The sequence below is a fragment of the Cibotium barometz genome, chromosome 42, assembly GCF_041138505.1.
Source record: "Cibotium barometz isolate CiBa-2024 chromosome 42, ASM4113850v1, whole genome shotgun sequence".
Classification (NCBI taxonomy): Eukaryota; Viridiplantae; Streptophyta; class Polypodiopsida; order Cyatheales; family Cibotiaceae; genus Cibotium; species Cibotium barometz.
Window position 1 is genome coordinate 3,885,131 of NC_141087.1, and position 18,896 is coordinate 3,904,026.

Sequence of the window (18,896 nt, forward strand, 5' to 3'; positions counted from 1 at the left end):
ACTATTAATTCACAAATTCTTGGTTCCCTTAACTTGAGTAGAAGGCATGCTAAAACTAATAGGAGTGCTTCAATGATTACATGGGTATAACATTTCTTGATTGTTGAAAAAAAACTAAGCTGGAAGCATGTCTAACAATGTAGCATCTCTTTTGATTGTTTAAGAAAAAAAAATAGCTTGAGCATGTCTTGCTTTATAAAACTCAAAAATAGCCTTGATTTTTGTAATGGAAGCTTAAATGATATATAGCGTATATACAAGAAATCATGGTTCCCAATAGAGAGCATGTCCCCCTGTAGTGCCATGCTTTTCTTGTATATATAGCGTATATACAAGAAATCATGGTTCCCAATAGAGAGCATGTCCCCCTGCAGTGCCATGCTTTTTCAATGTGCAAACTAAGGGTTTGTAAAATTGGACCTTGTTCACACATGAATGGAAGCATTAGCTCTCTCTCTCTCTCTCTCTCTCTCTCTCTCTCTCTCTCTCTCTCTCTCTCTCTCTCTCTCACACACACACACACACACACACACACACACACACACACACACACATGCTTGTGAAAAACTCCTATGGAAACCTATCAAAATACTTGTAGCCTAGAATCTCAACGCGGGGACTTTTTTTCACCAAAGCTATCATATACTCTCAATCGTTTTTTTAAAGGGATTGCACAATTTTTTTTGTTTCCTTAAAGACAGATTAATTGCAAAGGCTTACTACAAAAAAATCCTAAAATCACCCATGTTTAACATATGAAAAATAAAAAATAGTTTGGAAATTTTCAAAGAAAGTACCTCTTTTGACTGTATGCATAAGAGGTGTGCTCAATATTTAGCAAAATGAGTTTGAACTTCACTACCTTGCTCCAGATCCCATTGATGTATTTCAAAAAAAATAACATGCCATAACATAGACAAACACTTGAGCATTAACTCCAATACTTTAAAAGAATAATGAATTACATAATGACATGAAAATACATCATAAAAGGTTCTTGAATATTATTACCTTATTACTTGAAGTATGTAATGCAGCATGATATACATAATCCATTCGTAGCTTGCTTTCTTAATTTAGTAGCCTCAAAGTCTTGTGAGTAACCTCACTTCCCTAGATTCAAAGAGAGTTGGGAAATCAAACCCCATGACCATGGCTGGATGCACATGGTTACACCTAGCTCTCTGCCCGGGAAGGGGATAGTTGGTTCACTGAGACTACACAAAGTGTAATCATTAATACAAGTGAACCAACTATCCTCTTCCCCTAAATAAGAGAATATCAGTAAGAATACAAAATGTAATTGATAAAAATTAAGAGAAAATCTAGACCAATAGAACATATTAAGACCAACAGTGCATTAATTAAAAAATGAGAAGATTTCACCTTCTTTTATCCAAGCCACTAAAGCTTTAACCCGTTAAAGATGTTTTACATAAGAGAAAACAGAAACCGTTATTGAGAGCTCTAAACCAATTGGTGCGAAAAGCCATGAAATAAGCTTTACAAGCATATGCATTTTCACTCCTGAAAGTTACTAACAACGTGAATCCATCCCACATACATGCTCTAGCTATGTAACCTCTCGATAACCATCATCAATCTAACAAGATTCATACATGCCTATTGCAACTAAGTTACCATCTTTGTAACCATCTCCAGTCAATCAAAAGAGTCTCTAGAATGCAACATGCAACTTCCATCTTGCCATCTATAGCCATCAAAAGTTGAAACACTTAATGAGTGACCAAAAATTGAAAAACTTATTTAATTTGCATCAAAAATCCTTTATGTTACCTAGTGAAACTATTTCACAAACTAGGAGTTTCAAAGTACAATAAATATTTACAATTGAAAACTCAAGCATCTATATTAATCTTGCATCAAGTCTCCATCCCTATCACAAGATCCACATAAAATTTAGACTACAAAAACGGTTAGCATTACAAAAAAATTCTTGATTTCTTCTTCTTGACTTACTAAAAATATGGCGGCTTGTTTTGGCACCATTCTTCCATATCGCAATTGCATCATCAAATGCATAATCCTTAAGCGGTGGACCCTCAATGGAAACACACATAAGGCATCCAAGTTTTTAGTACTCAAACAACTGCAAAGCCTAGCCTTGATTATATTTGGAACACTAAAACCTAGCTCACATGCAGCCGTGCTGGCACATTAAAGCATTGCAAGGTGAGCCAACTTCAACAAGATGGGATACTTATTAGTAGTGGGGTTGAGTTTCTACCAATGGAAAGCCATGTATCTTTAAAACTTCTACCTTTTCATTCATATGGGGCTTGTGACTTCCACAACTCATACTCCCTTTTACAAGATATCCTCTCAATGAGAGGATCCATTGACTTCCCATTCAGCAACTTTGGCTCACATAGAAAGAAGCAAGAGTATTCATCTTGTCAAAACTATAGTTTTAAAGCTCCAAACTAGTAGGTGGAAAGAACAAGGTGATAGCTTTGAAGCACTCAATAAGACCAATGTTAAGAAATCGATAAAGAAGATTCTAAATAATGAAACCAAAATACTCTTTTTGAAAAGCAATTGTATTTTTGTATCCCCCCTCCACGAATATCTATGTCGTCGATAACACAACATACCTATAATGTTGCTCCATATCGAAGCACGCAATGCAGCAAGTTTCCCATCATAAAAGGCCCATAATTTGAAATGATCTAGTAGTCTAAGCGATCCATGGTATCAACATTCACATCCACAATAGGCATATCAATGAATTGCATCCAAATGAGTTATACCTTTGCCTCAATAAGACTCTCACAAAAAACATTAATATCCACAAAAGAACTTTGATTTTTTTGATAAAATGACAAGTCTCTCAAGTATATCACTCATGAAATGCATGCTATAGATAAATTGGAAGTTACTCAACTTCTCAAACAATGTAACATTACGATCTTTTATAAACATCAACAATGGCTCAAAGGACTTACATATTTTAGGAATTACTAATGCATAACTTAACCATCTCACCTTATGGATACGACTCATTTGTAGCATGGCACAATGAAATTCAACCTCCAGTTCTTCCAATACCTTACTCTTTGCAGAGCTTTTATTGAACATTTATTCAACCTCATTCACAATTTAATCAATATATTATGCATAGTTACTTTCTTTCACTGCATCAACAAGACATAAATTGGTGCAGTGTGTCACACAATGAATTGAGGTCATAAATGGCTTGTCTCATTTGAAATGAGATGCCAAGCCATTTACACAACTTGTCATTACATATGCACCATCTATACTAAGACATACCATGTTTACAAGATAAAGGTTAAGTTTGTGATTTAAAAAAATCAAGAACATTCATGCATATGCTTAGAGGTACCCTCTTTAATTTCCAAAAGGCCCAAAAATATTGTAACTGGCTCAAAATCCTCAATGATTGATGCATATATAATCAAGTGTTGATCTATACCTATGTCCGTTTTCATGATTCATCCATCATCTAACTATAAAAGTGTGAGACCTTTATTCATTCTATTTTCTTCCTAAGTAGGTCCTCATTCACTAATACGTTGCACAAATGTAGCACATAATTTATCATTCATATAGTGTTATCTCAATAAATGAGGACATTCACATTTCTCTAACATATCAAATTTAGTAAAAATAAAATCCTCTTTTGCAACAACATGATAAATAAAGATGTAGTGTCTTGCATTGCGACATCTTTGTCTTTCTTCATGCTATCTTGAATTTTTACCTTTTTCACTCCACACATATACTTTGCATCTTCATGAGCCATGCATCTGGCATGCTCCGTTAGTGCACTATGTTGTAAATTTTTAGACCCATGCTTACCAAACTCACTTTGGGTGTCCTTATCTTTCTCAAAAAACTTACAAAATATCCTTTCCGTTTTCTCATCGAAGTAGGCCCACTCAAATGTTGGTCCCATGCTTCATTCCACACCTGCTTATGCATCATCTTTGCTACTTCCACCAAATATACATTCTCTGCAACTCGACTAATTGTATCTACATTCTTACTATTAGCATCCATATTCTTGCCACCATCATCAACTATGTTCTTTCTATTACCATCAATAATAGATACATCCTCAATAGAAGAAGAATCTCTCATGGATCGTTTCTTCAAGGGTGGGTCTTGCTTTGTAAATCAAGGCATTGCAAATTGGGTTTCTTAAGACATTTTAATCTTATAACATAGAATAAATCACCACAAAATCAACACAAGTATGGCTAGATAACGCGCACACACACACACACACACACACACACACACACTCTCTCTCTCTCTCTCTCAAACACACACCTCAGACAAGGACCCGTTATTCGTGAAAGTTTCTCCAATGGGATTGAGCCTGATTAAGCTACATGTTACATTAAGCTATAGGTTACATAAATCTTCAAGAAGGTTTGAGCTTAAGCTACTGCAAAATCCATGCCGAAGGATAAGGTGAGGTGGGGCTTGGCAGCCCTTTGTCCTAAACAATGTTTCCAACTTCCAAGCTTTCTTTTTACCTTAACATAAAATTTATTTCATGATTTTTTTAGAAAATTATCCCATTGTCGTGGGCGAGTTCTTATGGCCCTTTACCTTTTTAGAGAGAAGTAGCTTCTGAAAAAGAACCTTTAAGTTCTGTCACCAGATTGGCAATGTTAGACCACTCTTATGTCCAACCAAGGAAATGAAACAATGCATATGCCCAACCATAAGAGATGAAACAATGATGCCTTGTGTTTTTGTTTATTTAAAATAACTTAGTTAAAATTGCTCTCCTCTTGGGTCAAAACTTTTGGCAAGGAGACACATTGGCCCGACACCGCCCATTGGATTATCTCATTCTTGATCACTCAAGGATCTACCATTTGTTTCAATGTGGGGAGCACGGGGTTGTGGGTATTTGATTTGTGCTTCCTATTTGGCTATACATGGAATTGATAGCACATTGGCACATGCCCACATATTTTGCAATAATGCCATATAGACTTTTTTCATGAAAGAGATAGGTTGACATTTCTTATATTTTGGCTCATAAAGCTCCACAAACGTCATAGATTCCTTGAAATTATTTGGCCTTTGAGCCGATACATCCACCTCGATGAAGGAATCCAACCCATGTATGAACTTCTTCATCTTTATTTGCTCATTGAGACCTTCCACGTACATGGATAGCTTCATTAAAAAAATTTATGTACTCTCTTACCACCCTGCCCTTGTTGAAATTGTATTCTCATGATAGAGATAAGGTGTGTGTGTGTGTGTGTGTGTATAGCAAACCATCTCATGTTAGAGATAAGGTTTTTATGTAGCAAATCCTAGCCTAGAAGCTATAAAGGGATCAACTCTCTCTCACTATTGTGAGAGAGGAGTAAGGTGTTCCTGTAAACCTTGTTTTTAGCTAAAGAATGTTAAAAAGATTTTTGCTATTCTTGCTCTCATCCATGTTTTCTAACGTGGTATCATAGCCAGTTGTTTTTGTTTTGCAAGCTTTCCTCACTCCTACGTGACCAGTTCTTCCTCCTTGCTCTGCAATTCGAGTCAACTTCTCTTGCACAACCCCCATTTGCCTTGTGTAGCCATGTTAGCGGCTCTACATGCCCGCCATTAGCTAGCCTGAGTTGCGCAGGTGCTGCCCCTCCACCAACGGTGACAACACAAGGGTTCACCACGTGCAGTCCGCCATTATGCTACCTAAAGCCTCAGCTATGGCCGCCGCCTGATAGCAGAGCCCATTGCCTCGTGTAGCTGCTCCAAACCGAATACCATCGTGCGCTCCACATACTTGCTGCCCATCACCTAGCGATGACCACGGCGGCCCCCCAGCAGACCTTTCTCCAACAAGCAACGTGTCCCATAACCATAAACCCCTCATGGCTTATTTTTTTGTAAGAACCATTGGCAAGCTATACTAAGCCATTTGCACCTCATGGTTAAAGCCAAGGGAAGAGTCTTCTGCTGTGAACTCAGTGTTTTCATGGTCTAAGCTGGGGGTGAGAGTGTACAGGGAAAATCAACGGGGATAGAAGAGAAGTGAGAGAAGATACAATCGGCCTCAATTTTGTTAGCAGGAGGTACACTAGGAAAGGGATTTAATAACTTACTCTAGCGATGGAAGAGAACACTGGATAAGTAAAAGATGAGGAGGTTCCTGGTGTTTCTTCTTGACCCTCTCCAGAACTTGGGGGCGGTAGGCTAGGCTTGTTAGTCATAAATTCTTGGAGGTCAATTATATCAGTGGTGGTTATATTAGGATATTCTATATGCTCCTTATCAAAATTATAAATGACGTTACTGAGCACAGCCTCCAAATGTTTATGGATATTTCAATAAAGTTTTATAATACCAAAAGGTGATATAATGTGGATTCTGATAGGTTTAGATGTTGATGGGTATTATAAACTTTAGACCAACCATGACTAATAACCCATTGGTAGCTACGTGCAACAACCTTGTAGTTGGCCAGTGTCATTGGAATATCATTTGGTAGAAACAGGTCGAGTTTATCAACACTCTCATCCAGGATGTCTGACTGTTGGCAGCACCTGACACCAACTATGAAGGTTTAGCACTATGGGATGTAAGGAGAAAAAGAAAACATCAATTGGGTCAGTTATAATTATGTCCCCGCGTACGATTCCCATTATTATGGTTGGGTCTACATCCCTTTCTGTGTTCTAATGAATTAGGGTGAGGTCTCCTAAACTGAAGTCTTTGGTTAAGTTAATTTCATATTAAAGAAGAGAGAGGGTTAGTGTAGATAAAAACAATGTTAGAGTCTGAAGAGGGCTCAAGGAGTTATTGGCACGAACCTATCTCCGTGGTGCATTCGATGAGTTGGCGTAATTCATCTAGCTTATCAGTTCTTTGAGATCTTTGTTGGAGGGCGAGCTGGCATTCCAAATCCTGTATTCTAGAGTCTTTGGTGGTGAGTAATGTGGAGATGGCTGCTTCCCGCACATCGAGCAGTGGGGCTGGCTCTTCATATCTTCTTGCAGTGTCCTCCATTGGCAATCTTGGAAGATGTGGCTTGAACATTATCCTCTTCAATCTTCTTTAGCCGCTCCTCTCCCAAGCTTTGGCTGTTAGCTAATTGCTGGTGTACATGCTCAAACACCTATTGATGGTGGTTGGTTGACTAGCATTTGATCTATTTCCATTGAGCTTTGGCTGTTAGCTAATTGCTGGTGTACATGCTCAAACACCTATTGATGGTGGTTGACTAGCATTTGATCTATTTCCATCGAGCTTGTAATGATCATCTCCATAGCCTTTGCTCTTGGGACCAAATATCTATGCTTATGAAGGCTCAGCCTTCTGTTTGGTGCACCAGCGGCATGTCGAGGCCTCCCATGGTCTCTTCTAGGAAACGATCAGTGTCGAGATTATGCAAGAAGGATCCTTCTCTTATTGTGTCCTCAGTATCCATTCGCCTTCACTTACTGCGACTAGGAGGCTCATCATCTCTTTTGCTCTTCTCTGCTTCTTGAGCTTCTTGAGTTGCCTTTGCGTTGAGGTGGCCTCTTCATTTATCTCACCCTCTGTTTGTGGCAACTGTTGTTCTGCTGGATCTTGTGTTGCACCAATCTCCGCTGAGGTGACCTGATCTAAAATTACTGAATCACGGAGTGGGGAGAGGTTTTTGAAGACTAACTGGGCAGGGCTTGAAGGCAATGTGTGTAGTGCTAACTCTGGAACGACACTCACTATCAAGATTATATGTTCCCTTTCTTTTGCTTCATGTTGCTCCACGACTTGTTGGAAGGATGCGATGTCCTGGTGGGGGGCTACCTCTTCTTCCAGTCATTGCATCTCTGATTCAACCTGTTGGAGGTTGCCCCCCACATCTTTTTACTTTTCTTTATCTTCTTACCACCCTTAAGCTCTTGAAGTAGTTCCTTAAGCTCCTTCAGGATTGCTTGTCCTTGCTATGGCTCTTCTGGAGGAATGAGGGTAGACGGCTCCATGGATCCCTCAAACTAAGGTACCTTTGCCTCGTGAGTGCCTTGGGGAATGGGAAGATTAGCTACATGGCTGAGTACTTTAGTTAGGAGATAAGGATTACACACCTTGGATTGGTGTGACTTAAGGTAATTCTCCACTTCTAGATGGACATACCAAGCCCAGTCCTCCTGTTTTCCTTATGGACCTTCGCTATTTGATTGATAGGGACTCCGTTATATCTATCCAACTGGCTTTACTTGCATGAGCATTGACATTACTATGCATGCTTTCTCATCTACTTTATCCTTTATATTCTCATACTCCACCCCATTTGAGTTGTATGTCCTCCATGGGCATCCGATCGATTGTATGCCCTCCATGGGCATACAATCGATTGTATGCCCTCCATCCGATCGATTGTATGCCCTCCATGGGCATCCGATCGATTGTATGAACATGTGTCGGTATGGGGGGGGTAACTGCAGAGATTCCTGTATTATTTCCTCTATGATGAGGACTTGCTCAGTGGAGCCATCCGCCTTTATGACTATACCTTGCTTGGTTTTTTTTATCACATAAGACTTCAGAAATTCTACACATAAGTTAGTATTGATGGTGCAAGAAAGGACCTCTGCCATTCTGCCAAGTCCAACCTTCTCCAACTTATTCTTGACATCGATATCTTCTAAGATCTTCAAACACTTCGAGCTGTGATACTCGAATATAATCTTCTTGTGAGCTGTCTTCTGAATATCTTTGTGGATCACGGTACCTTTTGTACTTTCTGTGCATACGGCCCAAGGTACGTGAGCTTGGTGTTGCGTGGTGCTCTTTTCTGTTGGTGATCTTATGGTATGGGCCTGAGTTACGGCCGGGTTCCCCTCAACCTCTGGTTCGGAAGTAGCGGAGGAGGCCATCTGTAACATTTGAAAAGAACATCAGTCATTGTGACTGGTAGGAGCTCACAGTCCTCCTCTTTTTTATCTTTTTTTTTTTAAATGTGTGTTTGTGTGTGTGTGTGTGTGTGTGTGTGTGTGTGTGTATGTTTACAATGATGCTTAATGGGAAGAATGTTAGTGGGGTGAGTAATGAATCAATTAAGGGTATGTATTAGTGTTTCTCAAGAGAATTAGTCCTAATCCGTGAAGTAGCCAGTCATTGAAATGGCCGAGCGTGAACTAGCTCTGTGTGAAAGGTTAATCTGTGAGGTGTTAACCCATGAAGGGATTAAAGTGTGAAGGGCTTAAACGTGAAGTGCTTAACCCATGAACTGTTAGTTCGTGAAAGATTAACTTGTGAAGGCTTAACCTGCTCGTGAAGGGCTTAACCCATGAAGAAAGGCTTAACCCGTGAAGTAGTAGTAAGTTATTTTGTGAAACAACAAGTTTTGGTGTCACGATTATCAGTGTGGAATCAGTGTTAAAGGTTAGCGCGCTTGGTATGAGCAAATGACTTTAAGCAATTGGTGCGTTGCTATCCAAACCCAGAGTTTCATTTTGGACTCCATGAAATAGCAGACTACTATTTCACGAGTTAATTTCCTTATGTCATGTGAGAGGATTTGGTGGGAGGTGCACCTTCTAAAGTGGAGGGATGATTAAAGGATAGATGCAATTGGTTAAGAGTTGTAAAATGTAGAAATGTGTTTGAATGTCACCTAAGAGCTGAAACAATGCTTTTATACAAACAAATGAAACACTCGAAAGTGCGTGAGGAGCTCCTACCTGAGAATCAATGGTCACAAGCAATCACACGCAGATGAAAAATGCACAAAAGGGCAAAAAGATATCTTTATGATCTAGTTGTTGGCCTCGATGCGGCCATCTTAATTGGGTCTGCAATGCGTTTGTTTGTGATTCGTGGAGGTTTTTTGACCATTTCATGGCATGAACTGGCATAATTCAATTCATGACATGAATTATTTTGAAGTGTTTCACTATGTGAAATAGTCTTAAACGTTTCACGATGTGAACTAGCCTGAACCGGTTCTTCACGATATGAAATAGCTTGTACCCTTATGCATGCAAATATTAATACCCTATAGTTTCCTATATACTCAAACACTCCAAGGCTACATGTTATGAATTCTAAGGAGTAGAAGTGTACATGTGAAACAAATGAACATGTTTCACGGTATGAAAAGCATACCCCTTTACCTTGTACCCAATCGCTTGGAGTTGGGTACCCCTCGTCATCCTCCTTCCTTTTATTTCCACGAAATCCAATGTTATGTGTTGTTGCAAACTCTTAAGTTTTGAGTGAGAACTTTTGATTTTTGTTTCCATCCATTGGAGGAGTACATGCATCGAATCCTGGTGAACCTGTTTTGCTTCTTGTGCATGTGAGTGCACATCTCCTTTACCCTGGTCCACGGCTTGGTTCAACTTTTTCTCATTGGTGGATGACATTGGCGGTGTTGCACTCTCTTATTTACTTAGTTGAACTTGTTTCTTTCTCCATACCAACTTTGGTGCTTCCTTAGCACTTAATTTAGGTGGGACTTGGTCCTGTCTGTGCTTATGGCTCTCTTCTAGTTTTCTGGAGGTACATGCAAAATTGGGTTTTGGATTGGTTTTTGGTATACATACCGTTTCATTTCCTCTATAATAGCCATGTGATGCTAGTAAGTCTTTTTGGACCCACCGTTATTGAATGTTGAGTTGTGTGCGGGCTTGCTTAGAATACAGCTTCATGTCCTTGGTTGGATTTCCTTGTCTCTTGCTTGTAGCATGGCTTTGTTGCCTTGATACCCATAAGGTTTTGTCTGTCTCATAGTATCCTTGTGCTCTTTCGATGTGGATGTTTGTTTTTTTAAGCCTTCTATTTTTCGTGGCATTGGAGACTCCATGTCGCATGCCACTACCTGTTTTCCATTATTCAATGGAGTCCATAATGGCATGGTAATGGTGTCTTTGCCATCATGGAGTTGTACTTCCCGTTTGCCCATTGGATGTGACAGTTGTTTGTTGGCGTGCAAATCCAAGATTGTCCAAGAAGCATCTCCTCTTCCATGGTTCCTACAGGCATAACAAACACCTTCTCGACCAAGGAATTATTTCCAATTACGATGCTTATATTCAAAAGTCCTATTGTTTGTGTAACAGATGGGTGCACTCTGCGAACCTGTGCATTAGTTGCCTCTAGGGGGGTTTGTTTAAGGCTACCTATGTCTCATAGGAAATCAAGTTATGACTTGACCTCGTATCAATTAATGCGATGCTTGTTGTGTGACCCTCCTTTCTAGAGACTTTTACACTAAGTCGTGCAGGTTTAATATCTAGGTCATCCTTGTCAGTCTTTGTTTTTCTTTGGCTTCCCTCACCTTAGATTCCTCTTGAGCTTGTTTGATCCTTTTCTTGACTAGCTCTTTCTTTTATTTTAGGAGATGCTCTTGTGTGAGCATTTCCTAGGCTAGGGGTCCATAATATTTCTTGAGTTTGCTTCTGTAGATATGTTAAAACCCTAAGATCTCTCTAGATAATTGTTATGCATAAACATGCATAAATCAGGCATAAACTCAACCACCCAACCACCCCCGAGCCCAAGGGATGCACACATGAATAATAAATGAAATACATCATACCTCTACCTTGATGTCCCATACCATCAAGAGGTATAACACCATCCAATAGCATGTAGCTAAAGTGTGAAATGGTAGATGAGTAGATATGGATCTCTACACAAGAGACCATAGCATAAGCCTCAAGCTTCCTAGCCTCCAAGCCCCCTTGAGTGTGCCCCATGCCCCTATTATATAGGAGGGCCCTCAAGTGACTCTTGACTTTCCATTCCTCATGTGTGACCCTTGGATGCCTGACCCTAACCTTAAACCTTAAGGTTAGTCCTAACCCATGCTCCACTAGACCTTGTTCCCATGCTCCCATGCTCACAAGTCTAATGTGGGTTAGCCTCCTAGTATATGCACATCATAATGTGTATATAACATAGCACACATAATGTACATATAACATACTTCCCCTCTCTCAAAACATTGCACTCTTGCAATGAAAAGAAGGAGAACTGCGCTGAACAATCTCAACCAACTCCCAAGTCGAATTCTCAATTTCCCTATCTTTCCACCTAATTTTAACCTCAGGGATTACTCAACTACAAAGTTTCCTTTCCCTGAATTCAAGTACCTTACCAGGTTCATGTGGAACATAGGATAATTCATCGACTTCAACGAGTTCTTGAGGAGTAACTGTGTCATCCTCACCTCCCAGTTTCCCTTTCAATCTATCGATATGAAAGACTGGATGAACTCTAACAATTGGAGGTAGTTTTAGTTCATACGCAACCGTGCCAATCCGATATATAACTCGAAATGGACCACAATATCTAGGAGATAAATTTGAGCATTTTCCCATTGACAAAGTCTGAAAATCTTTAGGAACATTAAAATAAACCAACGCTCCTGGTTCAAAAGACCGAGATGAGCGTCCCCTATCAGCATAAAACCGTGCCCTATCATGAGCACTCCTGATAGAATCCCGAGCTTCGGTCAGAATTTCCTGCATATCTCGCAAGAAATCCCTCGATGCATCAAGCTCGATGTCCTTAAGACTGACATCAATAGGTGCCCTAAGTTGATACCCATACATAAGTATGCACGGACTAAAATAATAGCCGTAAATTTAGAACTGTTATAGGCAAATTCCATCATTGGAAGATATTTCCCAATATGATGATTTTCTAGAGACATGCACGAAGCATATCCTCTACAATCTGATTCATACACTCTGTTTGCCCATCAGACTACTGCGGATGATCAGAACAATTCACATTCAAAGTAACTTCCTCGTTGTAAAACATTCGGAATAAAGTCGGAAAGCATGGCATTATAACAGCAGAAACCAGGGATTCATCGGTGCCCCGACATACCCACATCTGCATATGGAATAATCGACGTCTCGAGTTACCCATATCAACATAGAGTCATCAACGTCTCGATGAGTCACATATGTCCATCCGTAAACCTATCAGGTTGATTGTGTAAATCACCTAAAGTACGGAACTAGAGAAAGAAATGCCAACAAAGGAAGAATCCAAATTTCCTTATCCGAACACAACAAGATAAACTTGTTTGAACTCTAAAGAAAGAGATTTCAACAAGTGAAAATGCCGATGAGATTACCCTCATCAAAACATGCAGGCTATAGATAAAAGAAATTTATCTAGAGAATGCCCACACTATAACTTCTAGTGAATTTAGAAAATAAGATTGTCTATGAATGTTGAGGTCAACATGCTAAGTGATGTAAGCAAAGCAACAATCTTGAGTCCAAATTATCCCATAAGATAATATATGTGAGGGATCCCTAGCGTCCCATACCACCATGATACCACCCATACATACCTTAACAATTTGAAACTCCCTAGTATGCCGTCTAGGAAAATATGAATAAATTCCCGTGTAAAAGGAATAAGATGGCCTTATCCAGACTTTCACATACTAAACCTGTCTCTATATACTTGAGACTACATCAAGGAATAACTCCTTCTGATTACATCATTAGAAAAGAAATTGTATTATTGGCGCCTTTCTAATGATAACTACCCAAAACACAATAAAGTTAGGGTAGAAAAATAACTCACCTAGATATATAAGCAACTAGGTATCCGAGTTGGAATATACACAAGAGTAGAAGAAATATACTCCAAAATTATGTGCAAAAAACGAAGGCAAATGCTACCTTCAAAGCACATGTAAATATTCAAAAGATCAAAAGATCCTTATAAAACCATGGATAAAAGCATAGAAGCTCCTTAAATCCATAAAAACCATAGTTGATCATAAAAATCAATGCATACCATCTAATGGACATAAATCATGCCAAAAGAAGCATTTAAATTGGTGGTGGCCAACTCATCAATCCGGAGTATATGAACATTGCGTTGTTCAAATAAAACTCCAAAGTAAGAAAGTGAAACACATGTGTGTAGCACTCAATAAGAAAACCCTAGACATAAGTGATCTAGGCAAAACCTGATGAGTCCATATAAAACTTGGAAAACATCCAAAATCCACCAAAATAAACCGATCAACTAACCCATGATAGAGGCTTAAGAAATTAAGCACAAACCACACTTTAATAAGTGCAAAATAAATTATCATGGAAAAGTGTCAAAGGTGAAACACACTTTGAACGCAAATTATAGCCATCAAAAGAAATTAAGGAACATGTCCAAAAAGAATGGCTAAACAATGGTAAAAAATCATGAATATATCGTTTAGAATTAATCCAAACATAAATATCCATTAATACGAGGTATAATCGTATTAACAATATGCGAATAACCCGCATCTATCTAATGTCAGTACGAGAAAACGTACTTCAACATTAAATAACCCTCGAAAAGATTAAATTCTCGAGAAAAAGAATTATCATGAATTTTTTCAAATTTTCCCAAATTTTACAGGGCCTCAAAATATAATAATTTTGAATTCCACCAAACCTATCTCATGGCATTCCAAACCTATATTTTTCCAAAAAAAATTTAGCAATTTAATTTGCCAAAATACCATTGATATTTTAAAAATATCAATTTTTAGGATTTCTAAATATAATATCTAGAATATTCCCATCGTTCACGAAATTTCCAATTCCGCCCGACAATTCTCAAATCCAATGAAAATTTTTAATTTTAATGGATTTTTCTAATTTTTTGGATCAAAAAATATATTTTTAAAGGAATTTGAATGGTCACGGGCGCCCGAATGGACACACCACATGCCAAACACCAACCCCACATTTTTCCAAAATTTAAAATAACCTTTGTCTAATTTTCCACTAATTTTCAGGAATTTTTTGAAATTTTTAATCAACCCCGAACGCATTTAGAATACGAACAGTCAAAAAATTTCGGAATTCCAACAGTTTTCCCGGAATACGGAAAGCCAAAAGTTTTGGGAAAATAAAAAGACAAAAAAAATCGGAATGTGAAAGGTCAAAGGTTTTTCCGGAATTCGGAAAGCCAAAAAGTTTCGAGAAAACGGAAAGCCAAAGGTTTTTCGGAAGTCGAAAAGCCAAAATTTGTCAATAAGAAATTTTCAGGAATTTTTCAGAGTTTTTTTAACTCAAATCCAGTAATTTTCAGAAATTTCTAGGCTTTTTCCAAGCTTTTTTTGAAATAAATTCAAAAAGCTTTTTTTTAAATAAAAAACTCATTTTTTAAAAAAATGAAAAAATAAGCTTTTTAGCTTATGTTTGGGAATTTGATTTTTTAGGGGGGGGGGGCGTTTTTCCGCCGGCGGCTGCTGCGCAGCCCCCCCCTCCCGTCCTCGCCTGCGTGAGTGAGAGAGATGGAGGGAAGAGACTCCCTCCTCACCTTCTTCTCCCCTCTTTCCTCTCCCTCTTCTCTTCCTTCCATTCTCTTTCCACCCCTCTCTGTTAAACAGAGAGATTAACTTAATATTTCATTAAGATTTTTAATTAAACCCTTAATCATAATTAACATTAATTATGATTAATGTTTAAAAAAATTCCTTTTTAAGAGAAATTTCATCCGGAAAAGAGAAAGAAAAATCAGATTTGAGAGGCGGAGAGGATTCCACGCACACGGGAGAGCAAATTATGCATCAACACGCTATCCCCTACTGAAATTCAGTAGAAATTGACAGAAAATTGATCTCATTCCCGCGGAAAAAACCCGCAAAAAATGTATAAAAATACATTTTTAATCATAAAAATGCTCAAAAAATTCCTAAAAAATTAGGAAAAATTTCTAAAAATTCTAGAAATTCAGGGAATCCATTCTCTCAAAAATATCTACCATAAACTTTATGGTATTTTTGAAAAAAATTCCATTAATGCTCGATTTTAACCATAAAAAATAGAAAAAAATAGCATTAACTCACGGTATTTCCCCGCAACGTCGATTCGTCCATTGAATTGAAGTACCACACGTTCCAATCACCATAACGATGATCCATGTGCATTTCATCAACACAAATCAACAAAAGATAACATTTTATTAGTAAATATTAAAATTTACTAAAAAAATCAACAATTAAATAGAGATTGCTCTGATACCACTGTTAAAACCCTAAGATCTCTCTAGATAATTGTTATGCATAAACATGCATAAATCAGGCATAAACTCAACCACCCAACCACCCCCGAGCCCAAGGGATGCACACATGAATAATAAATGAAATACATCATACCTCTACCTTGATGTCCCATACCATCAAGAGGTATAACACCATCCAATAGCATGTAGCTAAAGTGTGAAATGGTAGATGAGTAGATATGGATCTCTACACAAGAGACCATAGCATAAGCCTCAAGCTTCCTAGCCTCCAAGCCCCCTTGAGTGTGCCCCATGCCCCTATTATATAGGAGGGCCCTCAAGTGACTCTTGACTTTCCATTCCTCATGTGTGACCCTTGGATGCCTGACCCTAACCTTAAACCTTAAGGTTAGTCCTAACCCATGCTCCACTAGACCTTGTTCCCATGCTCCCATGCTCACAAGTCTAATGTGGGTTAGCCTCCTAGTATATGCACATCATAATGTGTATATAACATAGCACACATAATGTACATATAACAAGATGTACCCTTCCATTTCTACCGCTTCGATAGTTTCAATTCGGACTGACCTTTGAGGGGTGATTTTAGACACTCTAAAAGGCCCTAACCCTCTGTATTTTAGTTTCTTTTTCTTGGTGCTTCCCACACCATACATGAGGGGACGAGGTCCCCCGTTTTTAGTTCTTTGTGTTTCAGGTTATGGTCAAACCAATGCTTTCTTTGTAGTTTTTTGACCATAAGCCCATGCGATGCAATCAGCTAGGTTTCATTGAGTTTCTCCAAGTCAACCAACCTCTCGGTTAACATATTTTCTATGAGACTTTCTTGTACAGAAATTCGTAGGCTTGGAACTAAAAATTCCATAGGCATTACTTTATCAATGCCATAAGCTAGATGAAAGGGAGTGTATCCCGTCGCTATATAATGTACGATAGGTCCATAGTGTTGCAATCAGCTTGTGCTCCCAATCTGTGCAATTGGCTTCTAAGGTTTTAGTCAAGATAGCACTTAAAATCTTGTTTGTGCTCTCTGCTTGGCCATTTGCCTATGGGTAATAAATAAGGTGATGATTTGTGAGTGATGGACTACAAGGAATCCTGTAAGTAATTATTCAAACACTCATTAATGAAATGTGAACCCCGGTCACTGACTAATTCAAATGGGTAGCCAAATCTGGAAATGATCTATTCATATAAGAACTTGGCCATAGTCCGTTGGCCATAGTCCGAGCATCAACTCTTTTAGAGGCTCTCGCCTCTACCTAGTGAAATAATCTGTGGCCACGATCACATAACGGGCTGACAGATGTGCTACTGGGACTAATGGGTCCAACAAAATCAATACCCCATTTCTCAAGAAGCCGACGTATCTTATCTTTGTTCAAAAGTTGATCTTGTGGGAACCCATGAGCTGGATAGTCAGATATTTCCTCACTCCACTTAGGCACCATGTCAAGTTTGAACAGACAAGCATCTGGGAGGTCATCATCAATGCCAGTTGTGGGTTCTCCATTTGGAATTCTAGACATATGGTCTGCCAAAACATGTTGTGTTCCTTTTCTCACCCATGACCATAAAGTCGAATTCTAGGAGTAGAAGAAACCAGTGTTTGATTCTTCCCGTGGTGCAATGCTTGTTCACTAGATATAATAGGGCCTGATTTTCCATATAGCCAACAAGTAATGTCGGTATTTCTTTACAACATAAACCATGGCCAGAGACATAGGCAGTCTCGCAGCCATATTGTCCACAACTGTCAAAATGCCGCTAGGACCATTGCTACACAACATGGTGGCATTGTGGGTAGATGTCAAGGATTGGGTAAACAGAAGGCTGAACCCAATGTCCACTATAGAGGAGAGCCAGTCACTTCGGCACAGAGAAAAACCTAGTGTATGAGGAAGAAGGAACACCAAGATTTGTCAAAATACATGTCATCCAATTTGGCCGGCATTATGGAAGTGATGATACAAATGCCATAATTCCAATTCACAATAATGGGTATCAAGCCCTGGCTATCTTCTTGGATGGTGGTGCAGGTGTAAGCATTATTACCAAATGATGTTGGAAAAACTGGGGAAAACCAAAATTGGAAAGACCAGATCTAATCATCAAGATGGCAGACTGAACATCCTCAAGACCAATGGTTCTGTTGAAAAACATTAGGCTTAAGGTCTTTTCATTCCATTACCATCATACATTTGTTGTAATAGACTTTCTGTGCTAGCTGAATTCATATGACATTATCTTAGGGTAGACCCTTCATGAGGGAAGCCAAATTGATGCATGATTGGGCATTAGATTAGGTGTATGTACAAAAGGATTCGCAGATTCTGAAAATTAATCTACACACATGGAAGGCACACCCCATGGAAGGAAAATTGTTTGGAAATGATTTAGTCACCATAGAGCTAATCACGTCCTTACAAGTCTGCCAAACCAGTTGAGGAGAATTCATGTGAAGAGGAAGAAGCCAAAATGTATGCATCGTTTCCACCTCGAGATTCTAGTGAAAATTGGATGCATTTACTTGCCACTATATACGTGCTGCTCCCCAAAGGAACCCAGTACATTGAATCGGGAAACATTCCTACCACCTCAGTGCGCATGGTAGATGTGCAACCAAGAGAAGAGGAAACAGAGGATAAAGCCTCCAACATAGAAGGGTCTGGATCACAAAGCTACAACAACACCCAATGCCTCAGGAGATGGCATAAAAAAAGAGGTATATCGCTCGATGAAATTCCCTATTATGAAGTAAACCCACGAATGCCCAGTGGCTAAGATATCTTGAGGTCACTAAGGTGCACTAGGAGTTTGCTAAGAACTAGGGTGAGGCAAATAAGGTGATGGCCTGGACAAAAGATGAGGAGGATGACAAGCCATACCTACTTTGAGTGTCGGACCATTTC